Genomic DNA, 15,874 nt, shown 5'->3' with positions numbered 1-15,874 from the left:
ACGAGACTTTTTATGGATATCTTTGAGAAATGGCTTTCTTCTTGCCACTCTTCCATAAAGGCCAGATTTGTGCAGTGTAAGACTGATTGTTGTCCTATGGACAGACTCTCCCACCTCAGCTGTAGTTCTCTGCAGTTCATCCAGAGTGATCATGGGCCTCTTGGCTGCATCTCTGATCAGTCTTCTCCTTGTCTGAGCTGAAAGTTTAGAGGGACGGCCAGGTCTTGGTAGATTTGCAGTGGTCTGATACTCCTTCCATTTCAAGATGATCGCTTGCACAGTGCTCCTTGGGATGTTTGAAGCTTGGGAAATCTTTTTGTATCCAAATCCGGCTTTAAACTTCTCCACAACAGTATTACGGACCTGCCTGGTGTGTTCCTTGGTCTTCATGATGCTCTCTGCGCTTTCAACAGAACCTTGAGACTATCACAGAGCAGGTGCATTTATACAGAGACTTGATTACACACAGGTGGATTCTATTTATCACCATCAGTCATTTAGGACAACATTGGATCATTCAGAGATCCTCGCTGAACTTCTGGAGTGAGTTTGCTGCACTGAAAGTAAAGGGGCCGAATAATTTTGCACGCCCCACTTTTCATTTTTTTATTAGTTAAAAAAGTTTCAAAAATCCAATAGATTTCGTTCCACTTCACAATTGTGTCCCACTTGTTGGTGATTCTTCACATAAAATAAAAAATGTATATCTTTATGTTTGAAGCCTGAAATGTGGCAAAAGGTTGAAAAGTTCAAGGGGGCCGAATACTTTCGCAAGGCACTGTATATATATCACTGGGTTGAAGCTAGAAACACAGAATAACTGCAAACACATCCTAAATACAGTGTTCCAGCACCTTTGACCTCATCCAGAACGTATCATTTCTTGAAAGGGATTGCTGTCCGAATGCACATCTGAATCCCAAACAGAATCTCTAGTAAAATACGATCATTTGTGAAACAGGCAAATGACTGTCTCAGGGGCCCATTTCTCATTGTCAGACACATGTATGCAATGCTTTCACTGTGCATTGAGCAATAGGGATCAAAAACACCGCAGGTAAGGTTAGAAGTCATGTTCTATGATCATTTCTTTCAGCATTAGGGACTAAATATACTAAACGTATGATGCTAAAATGTTATTTTTACATATATTAATGTAATAAATGATTGCTTATGCTTTATAAACAAATCTAATTATAATAAAAGCTTAAGTTTTGTATTTATCTTGTACCATAGAACATGATTTTCTTTGTATTTCAAGCCCACAAAGTGTCCAAATGATGCACCTTTGACCTCATCCAGAACGTATCATTTCTTGAAAGGGATTGCTGTCCGAATGCACATCTGAATCCCAAACAGAATCTCTAGTAAAATACGATCATTTGTGAAACAGGCAAATGACTGTCTCAGGGGCCCATTTCTCATTGTCAGACACATGTATGCAATGCTTTCACTGTGCATTGAGCAATAGGGATCAAAAACAGAATGGAAACAGACGAGGATGGGATTTGAACCCATGCGTGCAAAGCACAATGGATTAGCAACCCATCGCCTTAACCACTCGGCCACTTCGTCAACAAAACTGGGCTGTCCCAACTGGGTTGGCGCGCTCCAGATGATCTTTTTCTTTTTTTTCCCTCGTACTCGAGGGTCATTTTCCTGTTCCACATGCGATTTCAACATTTTCCTTGGGAGATGTCAAGCCAGCAAGCCACTGCTGTGGTTCAGTGGCCAGCGTGGAGTTCAGTGGCCCTGTTGTACACAGAAAGCACATTGAGCTCCTTGGACATGAAAAGTTCCAGATAAAAGCCATTTGATATCCTTTCTCTTGGTGTCGATGTTGCTATTGTATGTAAAGGTGGCAACTTGCTTAGCGAGCAGGCGGAGCACACACCGAATGCAGATGTGTCTGAGTGGTGTGTCCAAGTGGCTGCAAAAGGACAGCACTCCCGGGGCGCTGTGGCTTAGTTGGTTAAAGCGCCTGTCTAGTAAACAGGAGACCCTGGGTCTGAATCCCAGTGGATAACCGCCTACGGCTAGACTTAATTAAATGCAAGTATTCATTTCCTGTCTTTAACACGACTTGTTTTTCTTAAAATGGATGCAACTTGCAAAACATGAAATACAAACCTTGCTAATCAGCGCTAGCAGCTGGCAAAAAAAAAAGAAGTCAGCAATGTTTTTTTTCTTTAACCTTAACCCTGCTAATGGAGAAGAGTTAAACGACCGAGTCTATGCAGCTTAAACGGTGCGCACGTCGGGTTCTTAGCTGAAAGGGTGGTAAATCACGCTCACCCCAGTCCTTAATCTTTTAAAGAGGATACAAAATTGAACCTAGTCGCCACATCACATACATCCTGTTCAATGATAAAAAGGTAACATCTATCCTCGCTCCAGAGTAAATCTCACGTTGAGGGGATATTTTTTTTCACTTTACCGTGAATCGGGCTCGGCTGCACAGAGGAGAGAGCAGAGCAATGAGGTCACGGGGACAGGGGAGTCACACGCTGGCTGTTTGAACACGCGGAAGATCACTGAGGGATCCACAGTATATGGACCCTCCGTGAGCAATCAGTCCGCACTCCGGACTCTGAATCCTGCCATCCGAGTTAAGATCTCGGCAGAACCTGAAGCGCAGTTCCTTCTTAAAACGTAATCTGGTGAGCATTTCTAGAATCGTACTTGTATAGATGCAGCCTTTAATGTGTTGCTAGGTTAAAATTGATGACTTCTTGTATTTCAGTAGGCAACTGCCCTCTTGATTTCAGATTGAATTTCTTTATTACAGGGGCGCTTTTATGATGACAGAGTCATGTTCAGGTACTTTGCTTGATGGAGGAAGCTCATTTCGGACTCTGTGATCTGCTCACCTGGAAAGGTCTGCTGTACTACTACAAGAGAGAAGTAGAGTCTGGAAGAAGGGACAATTTTATGATGCTTTGGAAGGTAGTTTTTTTTTCTTTGAAATCGAAATGAATCAGAATATCAAAGCAAAAGACAAACTCTTGGTTTGGTTTAAAGAGATATGGTTTTAAAACAGACAAAATGTAGAAAACAGGTGTTTCTCACTTTTGTAAAAGAATGGACCGGGGGTATTTTACTAGTTGCAGTGCTGAGCTCACCGGGTTGCAGTCCTGCAGTGTTGCACCAGGGTCAGTGGTGCAATGGATAACACATCTGACTACGGATCAGGAGATTGTAGGTTCGACTTCTGCCTGGCTCGGGTCGTTTTTAAACGCATCAGGCTACTCCCTAAGTAGCCTGTGCTACTTACTGTATTGTAATCGTACCCAGTAAGAGATTTCCTTCATGTAAATGAACTGCACCTGACAGCTTTAGAAAAACACCTGGGCTCAGTACGGTGCTGAGAGCTCATCGTTGCTGTTGTTCTAATTAGCACGCACTGCATCGGCTATGAACCCGAACTTTTCAATTATTCCGATCAGTAAGTCAACACGTAGTCCACATGAAAGGTAGAAATATTCTCTTGTCTGTCTCTTGTTTGTATAGAACTGAATGTCCCTGACAATGTACTGTTAGTTTTAATTGAAGAACGGCATTTGTGTTCAAATATACCAGACAAGTTTACGTAACTGCTCATGCGACACTCAGTTGTAATTAGTCAAGAAATAAAGTCGAACAACAGCTGCGGGTTTGATTCTGAACGTATGAGATTGCAGCGCCTTTTACTTCCATTGACAAATGATAGAGATTCGAAGAGAGATCCTTCAGACCAGCAAGCAAACCCACGGCTATTTCGGTTTTCTATCTAGGCAACGTTGGTGTCTGCAATAGCATACATGAAAGCGTGATGCAATTTCTGTGGCTACATTTGTTGCACGTCATGCACAGTAAGAGTGATTCTAACACCAAATAAAAAGTCAACAATTAGCGATCACGCCTTCTCCTCAGTTAACCCACTGAAACCCTTGCTGTTAACAGTTCTTTACTGCGTGCTTTACGAGCACCTACATATCGTGTCGGTTCTTTCAGCTTTATTCATTAGGTTTTCAAAGGCATAAGTAGAGCACCAGAGGTGCGAACGCAGAATGTGTGGTAATCTGAAGAACTGCTTTCCATGGCAGCGGGTCCAAGCGATTTAGCGTTTTTATAGTACCGGGAAAGGAGAAGCGGCACTTTGCCTTTGCCGCGCAGGCACAAGGCGACTTGCGGCAGACGCCGGAGTCGGCAAGTTCCGAACCTGCGCGGGGAGTCCCCAACGCATTTCGAGTCCATCGCCTTAACCACTCGGCCATGACAAAAGCGAGCTCGCTGCCGCCGCATTCCTCCTATAATCTAACACGGAGTGCGAGGTTGCTGCGGAAACCTTTTTAAAGTCGCTCTCCGTTAAAAAAAAAATACCTTACACAAGATTCGTGCCGGCAGACAGACACGCCTCAGAGGGTTTAAGGCTGGCTTCACGTTCAAATGATAAAGTCCCCCAGTCCGGATGTCAAAATGCAACTTTGGCAGACAGAAAAAACATCAACAAACCACAAATGTGGAAAAGGATTTTACAAGCTGCACCACACTGCACTTTCAAAAGCATTTACATTCGTGTTAGACGCAGGAATTGCCTTTGATTTGCGCGCTTACGAACGCCATGGAAAACGAAACAAAACTAAAGCCCTCAGCTCCTGCACTTGATTATAATGCCGTTACGTGTCGAAGCAGGAATTTACGTCATCCTACCACTGCAACACGGGGAATAGAGGGAAATGAGCACAAGCTACGAATTGTCTCTAAACAGTCCCTACAGTTGTAAGACGCCTGGAAGCGTGCACCCCCATCATTAATCTTTGCGCATCTGTGCAAGGTAAACTCTGGAGCAGTCTCTAAAACGGCTCAAAGGAAACACGTGATTGATTCCATGTGCATCTGGGGTTCATTTCTTATTTACATTTAATTCAAGGGAAAGGCTTGGGTCAGTTTCAGACGGCCTCCAACAGCGAGATTCAAGCGCCCCACCTTCAGCCCAATCTGCGCCGCCAGAACGCCAACGGCTCCTCTGGTCTCCGGGGTGCGGTTGTGACTCCGTAACCTAAAGTGTTGGTGGCAGACAAATGGAGACTAACAGGTGATGTCCTAGGACATGACTACGTTGTGACACTCGGTGGGGATGGTGACCATTGCTTGGAAAAGAGTGCGAGGCCCCTTTAGAAAAACATTTTGTTAACAGGCATTCTGCCTCAGCCTAAACACCTATAGCTTGCAAAGCGCATGCTATTAGACAGGCACCTCTGCAAGACCTTAAGAGTCTCTTAAACTAGTGATAGTAAGGTGTTCCCAATGGGCGATGTTTGGCTTTCAAATCATCTGTCTGTGGAAGCGCCGAGATGCAGCTGTTTAAGGCTTAGAAGCAGCTGACTGTTTCACTACCTAGCTGATTACTGTCAGTCAGGGAGCTCAGAGGTGAAAAGCCTGTCTGAGAGACAATTCGCCGTCGATCAGTTCAATATGTTCCGTACCAGCTCGGCGCACCTGAGATCATCTTGGTAGCCGTGTAGCTCAGATGAGTGAGAGCGTGTCTGTGTGTACCACCGTGATTGGATGCCGGTCCTTCTCAGGTCACAGTAAACCTTCTGCTGCCTAACTTTCCTAATTTTGGGGATCCCTTTGAAAAAGCAAAGGAAAAAAAAACTGGCTCTTCATCAGCATGATCGACCCAACCCAGTGTGGCGCAGTGGCCTAATGGATAAGGCACTGGCCTCCTAAGCCAGGGATTGTGGGTTTGAGTCCCATCTGGGGTGCTCCTGTCCCATTTTGAGCGTACAAATGTCCTTTTGATTTGCAAAGCTGCAACCCCACCTTACTCAGTGAGCGTCTCTGCTTTTCTCTCACATACAGTTGGGAGAAAAACTTTTGTAAACAGCCCTTCGGAATGATGTGGATTTCTGCATGAATGGCTCCTAACATGTGATCTTATCTTTATCTAAGTCATAATAATTAATAAAGAGAGTCTGATTTAACAAACAACACACGCCCAACATTTGACATTGCTGTTTCTTTATTGACCAAATGGTTTAAACAATCAAGGTCATTGATGGAAAAAGTACGTGAACCCTTATATTAAGGAGCTAGTGGAACCTCCTTTATGACAAAAACCTCAACCCCCACTTTCTGTAGCGGCTGGTCAGACCTGAGCAGCGGTTAGGAGGTATTTTGGCCTATTCCTCTATGAAAAACTGTTTCAGTTCATGTATATTTTTGGGATGTCTTGCACTGAACGGCCTGCTTCAGATCACGCCACAGCACTTCAATGGGATTGGGGTCAGGACTCTTACTTGGCCATCCCAAAATACGGAATTTCTTTTGTTTCAGCCACTCTGTTGTTGATGTACTCCTTTGTTTTTGTCATGCTGCATGACCCAGCGTCTTTCGAGTTTTAGATCACAGGCAGACACCCTGACGTTCTGCTGTAGATTTTCCTGATACATCTTGGAATTCATCGGTCCCTCGATGATTGCAAGCAGTACAGCCTCCGCCATGCTTCCCAGGTGGGATGAGGTTTTGGAGTTGGTATGCAGTGTTTTGTTATCTCCAAACATAACGCTGTGCACATTTACCAACAAGTTCAACTTTTGTCACGTCTGTCCACAGAACATTGTTCCAGGAGTTGTGGAACATCCATGTGGTCTTTAGCAAACTTGAGAGGGGCAGTGGTGGTTTTTTTTGGGGGGAGAGCAGTGGTTTCCTCCATGGTGACCTCACATGATCACCACTCCTGTTCAGATTTTTTCTTATGGTGGACTCATGAACACAGACGTAAGACAAAGTCAACCACCTGTTCGCTAGATCCCATCCCCACTCAGCTAGTCAAAGATTCCCTCGAAGGACTGGCAGGACCTATAATTAGTATGATGAATGCATCGCTTGCGTCAGGCGTTGTACCTGATCAATTTAAGGTAGCGGTTGTTAGACCGCTCCTTAAGAAGTCAAATTTGGATCCACAAGTTCTTAACAACTACAGGCCTGTCTCAAAGGTCCCATTTCAATCTAAAAGTCTTGGGAGAATAGTTGTTGCCCAACGTCAATCGTATCTGGATTCAAATAATATACTTGAGAAATTTCAGTCTGGTTTCTGAAACTGCATTAACAAGAGTCGTAAATGATATTCTCTTAGCTACTGATGCGGGGAATGCAACAGTGCTTGTGCTTCTAGATCTTAGAGCTGCCTTTGACACGGTTGACCTCTCTGTTTTGTTACACAGGCTTGAGTTTGAGGTTGGCTTATCTGGAACCGTCCTTCAGTGGTTTACTTCACATTTTACTCATCGTTTTCATTATGTTCAAATATCTAATAATTGTACTGCTTCATCAATGTCACCAGTTCAATTTGGGGTACCAGAAGATCAGTGCTGGGACCAATATTGCTCTCTCTCTCTACATGCTGCTGCTAGGTAGGATAATCTGAAAAAATAATATGAACTTTCATTCATATGCTGATGACACTCAAATAAACATTTTGTTTACACCAAACGACAACTCTTCTATTATCAGTTTAGTTAAATGCATTAAGGAAGGAAATACTTGGATGTGTGAAAACTTTTTGTTACTCAACTCTGAGAAAAATGAGGATCTGTTGATCGGAGGCAACAATACTGATAGGACTACTATAACTTCAGCACTTAACTCAGAGGATTTAAACATTTGCCTCAAAGAGACAGCACGTTACCTAGGCGGCATATTAGACACAAGGCTCTTAACAACTTGCATTGTTAAGTGCCTTGGGACAACCTTGTTGTGAAAGGCGCTATATAGAAATACATTGATTTGAATTGAATTGACAATGTAAAATGTTGTGTGTGTTGTTTGTTAAACAAGACTGTCTTTATTTATCAAAAAATAAAAGGAATTTGCTAGGAATGCAAACGTTAGGTTGCGCTTCTTCATGCTGCATCGTCGGCATGAGTGGAGCTTTTTAAACGTCTGTACTTACTGTGCCCCATAAGAAATCGTTTGTCCCCGTTCAAAAGAGATTGTGCGATGTCCTGCAGTGTTCGCAAAGCAAACCTTTGACAGTTTGAAAAGAGGAATTTATTCTGCTTCCTGTGCGTGCAGTAGTTACAAAGTTGAACGTCTTTACACGATTTGCTGCAGTTTTCAGTGGGCGGGCTTTGTCAGATGGCTTGGAAAAACGCACTGTGTTTCGGCTCGGGAAACATCATGAGAAGTGTCCTGCATGTTTTCTGTGTATAGCTGTCTTTTAACGCATACAGAATTCATTCGAAATCATTGATTTCTCCAATTAACAAGGGTCCCTTAAAAGATGAGTCAAAGTAACGTCTAATCAGATTAGTTTCCTTAGAGCTGGTTCAGAGTTTGCTCAAGAGTTTACCTTTCACAGATGCGCAAAGAAGAATGTTGGGGGTGCATGCTTCAAGGTGCCTTACAGCTGTAGGGAGTGATTCGAGATGATTCGTGGCGTGTGCTCGTTCCCATATACCGTACGCCCCGGGGTGCAGTGCTAGGATGACGTAAAATACCGCTTGGGCACGTAACGGCGTTATATGCAAGTGCGGGACGTGAGGGTTTTCGTTTGTTCATTTTGTTTTGCTCTGCTTTGCTTTGTTTCGTGGTCAAGAGGCGTAAGGTAAGTCGTAATCCAGGGAGAACACTGGTGGCAAACAGTCCGAGGTGAGAGGCGAGGTCCAAAGTCGAAAAGGCAGAAGGGGAGTCCAATATCCAGAATAAACGAGGTAATGGAAAAAACGCCAGGTAGAGCTCTCAAGGAGTAGACTCAATACCAGCGGGAAGCAGGTAAAGATGGTAAAAATAGCACTGCGTACCGCACGGTGGAGTGTGTGCAGGTGGGTTAACTCGTGCGGCGGCGTTTGTTAATAATCACCCGCTGCTGGTGCTGTTTAGATTGCTTAAGAGTTGGTCTTAACTGCCTGGCGGTCATGACAAGCTCCTCTTTAAGCTGTGGTTTAGTTTTGCATTCATGTGTTTCTAGAGCAGTTATTTATGGGGGTGGGTGGGTCTTTCACAGAGGCTCAGGACAAATCCCCTGCATGAAAGTCTACTGTGTGCGTTCAAACAGTCACAGGTCAAGAGCCAGGCAGGAGGACAATGGACAGAAGAAGCAACGAACCAAAAATAAAAGAACGAATATGAAAAAGCCACCATCTTTTTCTTTTTGACATTTTCCGACTTTCATGCAAGCCAGGACAAAGTTGCTCGTAGCTACTTGTGGATTCAAATACTCTATCGAGTGCTTTGATGAGTTTTTGCAATTTGATTGTCGTCCTGTCAGCCTGTTTCTGTTTTTTTTTTTCAATCTAGTGATGGAAAGTAAGAGGGAAATGATGGAGCAATCAATAACCGCTCCGGAAAAATGGCAGAAAGAAATGGCCCGTCACTAAGGACATTTGTGAAGCAGAGGAGTGACATCACCACAAAGGCGACTTATTCTGCTGATCGTTTTGGTGAATAATGATTGAGGCGTGTTAAGAGAAAGGTAGCTGCGTCAGCATGCTTAGGCTGCAAAGGATAAAGCAAAGGTTTACTCCATGCTGAAAAGAGAAGAAAAGAAGCACAACGTTTCGGCTGTGGAGCCTTCTGCGCCATCTTCTTTAGCAATGGTGATGATGTTTACATTGGAAAAACTGAGACACGCATACTGGAGGGGCTTGAACCACCAACTTTTCAGCACCACAGAGTCTGACAGTCTTTTGTGCGCCCTACATTTGCAGGTTTATGGTCAAAGAAAACAATCACTTGCGCTTCTTGCAGCCGGCAATCTTTTTCCACTGACAACCAAGAAATGGATTTCATCTTTCACAAGCTGTATGGATTTCTTCAAAAACAAGTTATTCCAGAAAGGAAATGAATTCTTGCATTAAACTGAACCAAGCTGTACATGTTTGTCTGAAATGAGACATGCGGCACAACAAGACACGGAGAGAGGCACCGCTGGTATTCAGACCCAGGATCGCCTGCTTACTAGGCAGGCACTTTAAGCCACTAGGGAACAGCGCCAGCAGAGCACCGTGCTTTTACAGACACTTGGACACATCTGCGTTCGGTGTGCACTTAACCTGCTCTCTGAGCCCGTTGCCTCCGTCCCATTTAATAGCAGAACTGACGCCAAGAGAAATGATGAGAAATGGCATTTATCTGGCACTTCTCATGTCCGAGGAGCTCAATGCCCTTGACACCTCCCCAAGGCGACAGAACTGTGCATTCTTTGGCGACAACATTTTTTCTTTTGTTTTATTTCTATACTTATTGATAGAATAAAAACGATATGTCATGTACTGTAAGGGAAATGTCTGTTTTCATGGGGAAAGCTAGCACCAGCAAATGTTGTGTTTAGAAGAAGTGATTTAACATGACACGTGACCTAATTTACCGGAGCAAAAGCTCACCCAGCAAGCCCTGCTTTACTTCTACAGGAGAGAAGTACTGTAGAGTCTGCAAGATGTTCAGCTGGGTAGCTACGTCAGCATGCCTCGGCTGCAAAGGAACAAGTAATAGGTTTATTGCATGCTGAAAAGAGAAGAACGGAAACACAGCGTTTCGGCCGTGAGGTCTTCTCACACCTGAAGAAGCCTCACACCTGTAAAAGGCTCCATGGTTTTCTTTCTTCTCTTTTCAACATGGAATACACCTATTGTCTGCAAGATGTGACAATTTCACGGTGTTTTGGAAGAAAACCTTTTTTCTTTGAATTCAAAATCAATCAGAATTTCAGCACGACACACCAACACTTTTTCTGTTTTAAGGAGATGATATTTTAAACCTGATAAAAATAGTAGGAAACACAAGTTTCTTGCTGTGAAAATTTAGATGGGGAAGTGTACTACTGGTAGCAGTGTAGAGCTCTCTGTGGTGGAATGCAAACACATGTTCTATGGGCCAGTGGCGTAATGGATTACGCGTCTGACTTTGGATCAGAAGATTGTAGGTTCGAGTCCTGCCTGGTTTGTGAGGCTTTTAAACCTCTCAGGTTCCTCGGTAACAGGTTGCCGTCATGTATATGAACTATAGAAAAGCATCTGCCACAACCCGTAAATTAGCACGCAAGTGCGGGCTAGTTAACACAGAACTGTATGGAGATCATCTCCAGCTCCGAGCTCAATTGCAATGAAAAAACATGCAGAACAGAACTGGAGAGCAGCTGAATTTGTGCTCAGTAGGGTGGGGAGGACTCAGCATTGCTATTGTTCTAATTGGCATGAACTGCAGGGGATCTGAATCAGAACACGTCACTTAGTTCGATCATTGCGTCAATATGTAGGCCACGTTAATATAGAATTATTACTTTGTCTGTCTCGTCTTTGTATATAGGTGAATGTCCCTGACAATTTCATGTTAGTTTTTAAGAACGACATTGGTGCTAATATATACATATATAGCATATAAGGAACACGTAAAAGTTTAGTCCATGCTGAAAAGATAAGAAAACCGCCACAACGTTTCATCTCGGAATAAATCTTTACTTGTTGTTTTGCAGCCTACCCATTCTGACCTAACTCCTCCCTTGAAATTCCCTAACAGATAAGGGTACGTAACGGCTCATGCGATGCTCAGTTGCAATTTGTCCCAAAACAAACAAGAACAGCAGCTGAGGGTTTGAGTTTGAACATGCACTGTATTAAAGCAGCTTTTATTTCCATTGATAAATGCTAGATATTCCTACAGAGATTCTCCAGGTAGTAAGCGATTCCTGTTTCTGTTTCTATTTCTGTTTCATATATATATACAGTATATATACAGTATTGTACTATTATTATATAATTGTTACACTGTGGCTGTGTTGTGTGTGTTAAGCTGCTGTTGCACTGCAATTTCCCTCACGGGATCAATAAAGTATCTATCTATAAGAAGACATTACCAACAACGACCACAAGATGGAGATATTGTCTAGACATTACCAACAACGACCACAAGATGGAGATATTGTCCAAAGAGGCAAGAAGGGCAAAGCCGCGATAAGGTAAAATCATTTTTTGTAAGAGATTGCTGTCAGAATGCACATCCGTATCCCAAACAGAATCTCTAGTAAAATATGATCATTTGTGAAACAGGCAATTGAGTGTCTGCTACAATATGATTGCTACAGATGCAGCCATTCAAAATGCGCGGGCGTACGCTGTACGCAGTCTACCACAAGTTACCGGTAAATACCGCGAGTTACCGGTAAATACCGCTAGCAAAATAATAGTATCCGGAATTTCCGCAAGGTGGCGCTAATAAAGCTCAACTTCTCATGTTTGAGCTGTAGCCATCAAAGTCTTTAATGAAGATATTACTAATAGTATTAATAATAAATGAACTTGGACAAGCTGTAAACTCAAAGTATTGCCCTGGTCCACATTATTTTTTTCATTGACCGTCTTTGTAAAAGTAACACCACAGCATTTCGCAATCACGCATTTTTTTCCAATCATGCAAAGTACAGTAATTTTTGAGAATCGATTCACCATGCCTTTCACATGCTCATAAAAGAGGTTGATTTAGGAACATAAACATATTACCGTATGCAAACTGTACTGTATACAGTTTGTATATGTATATGTATATGTATATGTAATGTCTTAACTGTGCCCGTTTAAGTATTGAATATTTATTTGGAATTTTACCACTGAAGGGAAATCTTAGTGCCTGAGCATAAAAAGAATAGGAGCATACTGCAACACGTGTGAAGGCCATAAACGATATTAATTTTGGAACATAAACATACAGTATATGGCTGGTCTCGGTACTTTAAAGAAAACATACACGAAACATGGTTTCATTATGACCAGAATCGGTCTTGAGATATTTTTAACTTGATTTACAGTATTTGAGAGGTATGTCTTGACACCGATACTACGTAAATACTCCTCACGTATATGTTTCTAGGTTTATATTATGCATTTCATACGGTCAAATTGCTTTTGAGCAACTGATAAGAAGCGCGAAACGGTATGCCCAGGGCGTTTTAGTTTTCGTTTTGTTTTAATGCAGTGCAGTGGATTGATTAGAGATATCAAGTACATACAAGTCATTTTTTAAATGTTGTAGTTCGTCTTGTAAAAATGTTACGAGTACATCATCTGTCAACAATTACACAGGTTCTGTTTCCATATTGCGGTTTTTGGTTACGTAATATTATTTTCTAATTTCACGTTGTGAATATATGATTTGGGCAAACAGAGCCGCAAAGAAGTACATTATGGGTTGTTGTTGTTTTTTTGCAGTTTTATCTAAAATAAGTGATGCTTAAACCTTTGTCTGATTCTTGTGAAACTATCCACACGACAGTTACCTAGGAGTTGACTTCAGTGATGTCACTGATGGGATGTTTCTAAAAATCCATCCTCTGTAAAACATCTTCTCTAGTTGTTCTGCATATGTATTCGCTAATGAAGCTGTGTGTTCTGAGCCTGGTTCTCTACATTTCTGTATGAACCAGCTTAGAGGGCTAAAGACAGCTTGTGTTTAAATTGAGTGTAAGGTAATTTATGCTTCTAAAGTCATGGTCAGCATTTATTATTGTACTGTGCTGTAAACTTCTTCTGTGCCTAATTACATTATTTTATAGTCGATAATGTTTCTGTAGTGCTTTTTCAGCCCTCAGCATGTGTCTGCGCTGGTGGTGCTGTGGGTTAGGTTCCTGACTCCTATGTCACATGGTCTGTGGTTGAATCTCATGGAACTATGACTTTAATTTTTAACAAACATTTCTTTGAAAAAATGAAACATTTCCCTTGGTCAGAGATTAAATAAAACCTCACTCGCATCAAAACAAATTTATATTTCTAAATATCACAACATGATCGAATTTACGTCTTTTTAATAACAATGAATAGTCACCTATGCGTTACAAAATAAACATTTATATTGATTTGAATCGCGTTTTGATTTAAATCGTAAACGCGTGTTTAAATATATGTGTTTAAAGGCGATATACTGTATAAAAGTGCTGATTCTAATGGAATGTGTTCGGCCGGGGATTCAAAAAAATTATTTTTTTTAATTGCGAATCTAAGGAAAATTGCAGTATAACTTTGTTCATGCACAAACAGTGGCATGTTACATTATAATTTGGGTGTCTCCTCTTGCCAGAAAGCTCTAAATTGCATTTTGAGTGCGGTTTTTGACTTTTTCTAAATTGCAACCCATAAATAAAGCTGATACAGTTTAGACTTACTGTATTCTAAACTGTATTACAACATCACATTGGACAATGCAACGTAAATTGCAAAAATGCACTTGGAATCTGTCCAAGCCCTACTACGAAAATTATTTAAACTGCGACACTTATCATTCATCTTTAAATAAACTTTATTTTATATAGCGTTTTAAGCGAATAGATAATTAGATTGCTCATAAACCTAATCGCTTTTTCTACATAAACACAGCGTGATTGCTCTCTGAAAATGCTTTTTTCTTTATATTTAGGCTCAGATTTCAACTATAGATCGTATTATTATGAACTTTCTTGGAAAAATGTCTTTTATGTAAACCATGTTTGCTATTAATTCATTTAGGGCTAAAATACGTTCATTGTCTTCCAATCGAGTCGAGTTGACATTGGAAGCTTGCCACGCCCGGACTGTTACACCAACGCATTAGCATGTTGAAGCGATTTCATTGAGGAGGCCATCTACTAGTTAACACTGTACTTCCTACTTTGAAAATACCTGTGAAATTGGTTTAATTCGTCACAGCCAGCACTCCGGCAGAGAGGGGGGTTGTACTCGTTAATGTCTGATGACATACAAGTGGAAAGATTACAGATTTTAATCGTTTTTTTTCTGAACCAGGGAAAATCTGATCATGTTTCTCTATAACAATAATAAAAAACTTTATTTTCAATTATTTTACATATCCCGCTTGCACATCGCATGACTTTAATAAATCTATTCTTTATTAATACTAAATAAATAATACTAAAAATACTTCAGCAAAGAGGTCACTTGATTTTTGGAATAATTCCAAATAGCACAATGATCCACTGGCATTCCTGAAGTCTGTTTAGTGCATAATCTTCCAAATACAATCACTAAGCAATTATAAGAATTATACCATCCTATTTCTTTGTGATGTCCTGTAAAAACTAAACCTATTTTTATAAGGCTTTTACTCAAAAGATTTCCAAACACACAAAGCATTTGTGAAGTACTATAGTATTTCTAAAGGTTACTGGTACAACATCAATCATTAAAGCTTAACAATAAAGTTTAGATTGCTGACTATGGACTAACTACATTAACTAACTGCAATGCAACACTATACATTTTACAAGAATATCTGGTTGAATTCTTGCATTTGTAGCCAATTTAATGCGAGAGAAATAAGCCAATTTAATTATTTCACAAAAAATAATGTGATATAAAATGGATGTTTTTAACTTTATTGTAGTGTTTTAGAAACTAATATGTCTTCAAAAATGGTTGTTTTTCACTCCTAGGAATGAAAGCTGTTGTTATATAATGTTTATTTTCAAATTTTGAAAAATCAAAGGATTCTAGCTTTCTCCCCTTGCAGGCATCGGACACAGAGAACCTCATGGTTTTCCTAAAAATCATTTTTTATGTTCCCTGGTGTTCCAAACTTAGTTTTAATCAATTTTAATTTGTTATTATGTTAAAAACAGGGTAATAAATTTCTAATTGGACTATAAATAATGTCATATTGTCTGCTATAAAACTGATGTTTTCAACTCTATTGTAGAGATTCTAGAATCAACTAATAGAGAATTGAAATAAAAAAGGGCATAAGAAAACATTGCCAACAACGACCACAAGATGGAGATATTGTCTAGACATTACCAACAACGACCACAAGATGGAGATATTGTCCAAAGAGGCAAGAAGGGCAAAGCTGCGATAAGGTAAAATCATTTTTTGAAAGAGATTGCTGTCAGAATGCACAACTGAAT

At 41.0% G+C, this 15,874-nt stretch overlaps 1 non-coding gene across 1 annotated transcript; it reads left to right on the top strand.

Moving 5' to 3' along the window:
* Positions 1 to 10,857: 10,857 nt before the first annotated feature.
* On the top strand, positions 10,858 to 10,930 carry trnaq-uug (transfer RNA glutamine (anticodon UUG)). The gene has a single exon. It is a non-coding gene; the product is annotated as a tRNA-Gln (tRNA).
* The last annotated feature ends 4,944 nt before the right edge of the window (positions 10,931 to 15,874 follow it).

Source organism: Lepisosteus oculatus, unplaced genomic scaffold, assembly GCF_040954835.1.
Source record: "Lepisosteus oculatus isolate fLepOcu1 unplaced genomic scaffold, fLepOcu1.hap2 HAP2_SCAFFOLD_40, whole genome shotgun sequence".
NCBI lineage: Eukaryota > Metazoa > Chordata > Actinopteri > Semionotiformes > Lepisosteidae > Lepisosteus > Lepisosteus oculatus.
Note: the sequence above shows the minus strand (reverse complement) of the source record. Positions and strands in the feature narration are given on the sequence as shown.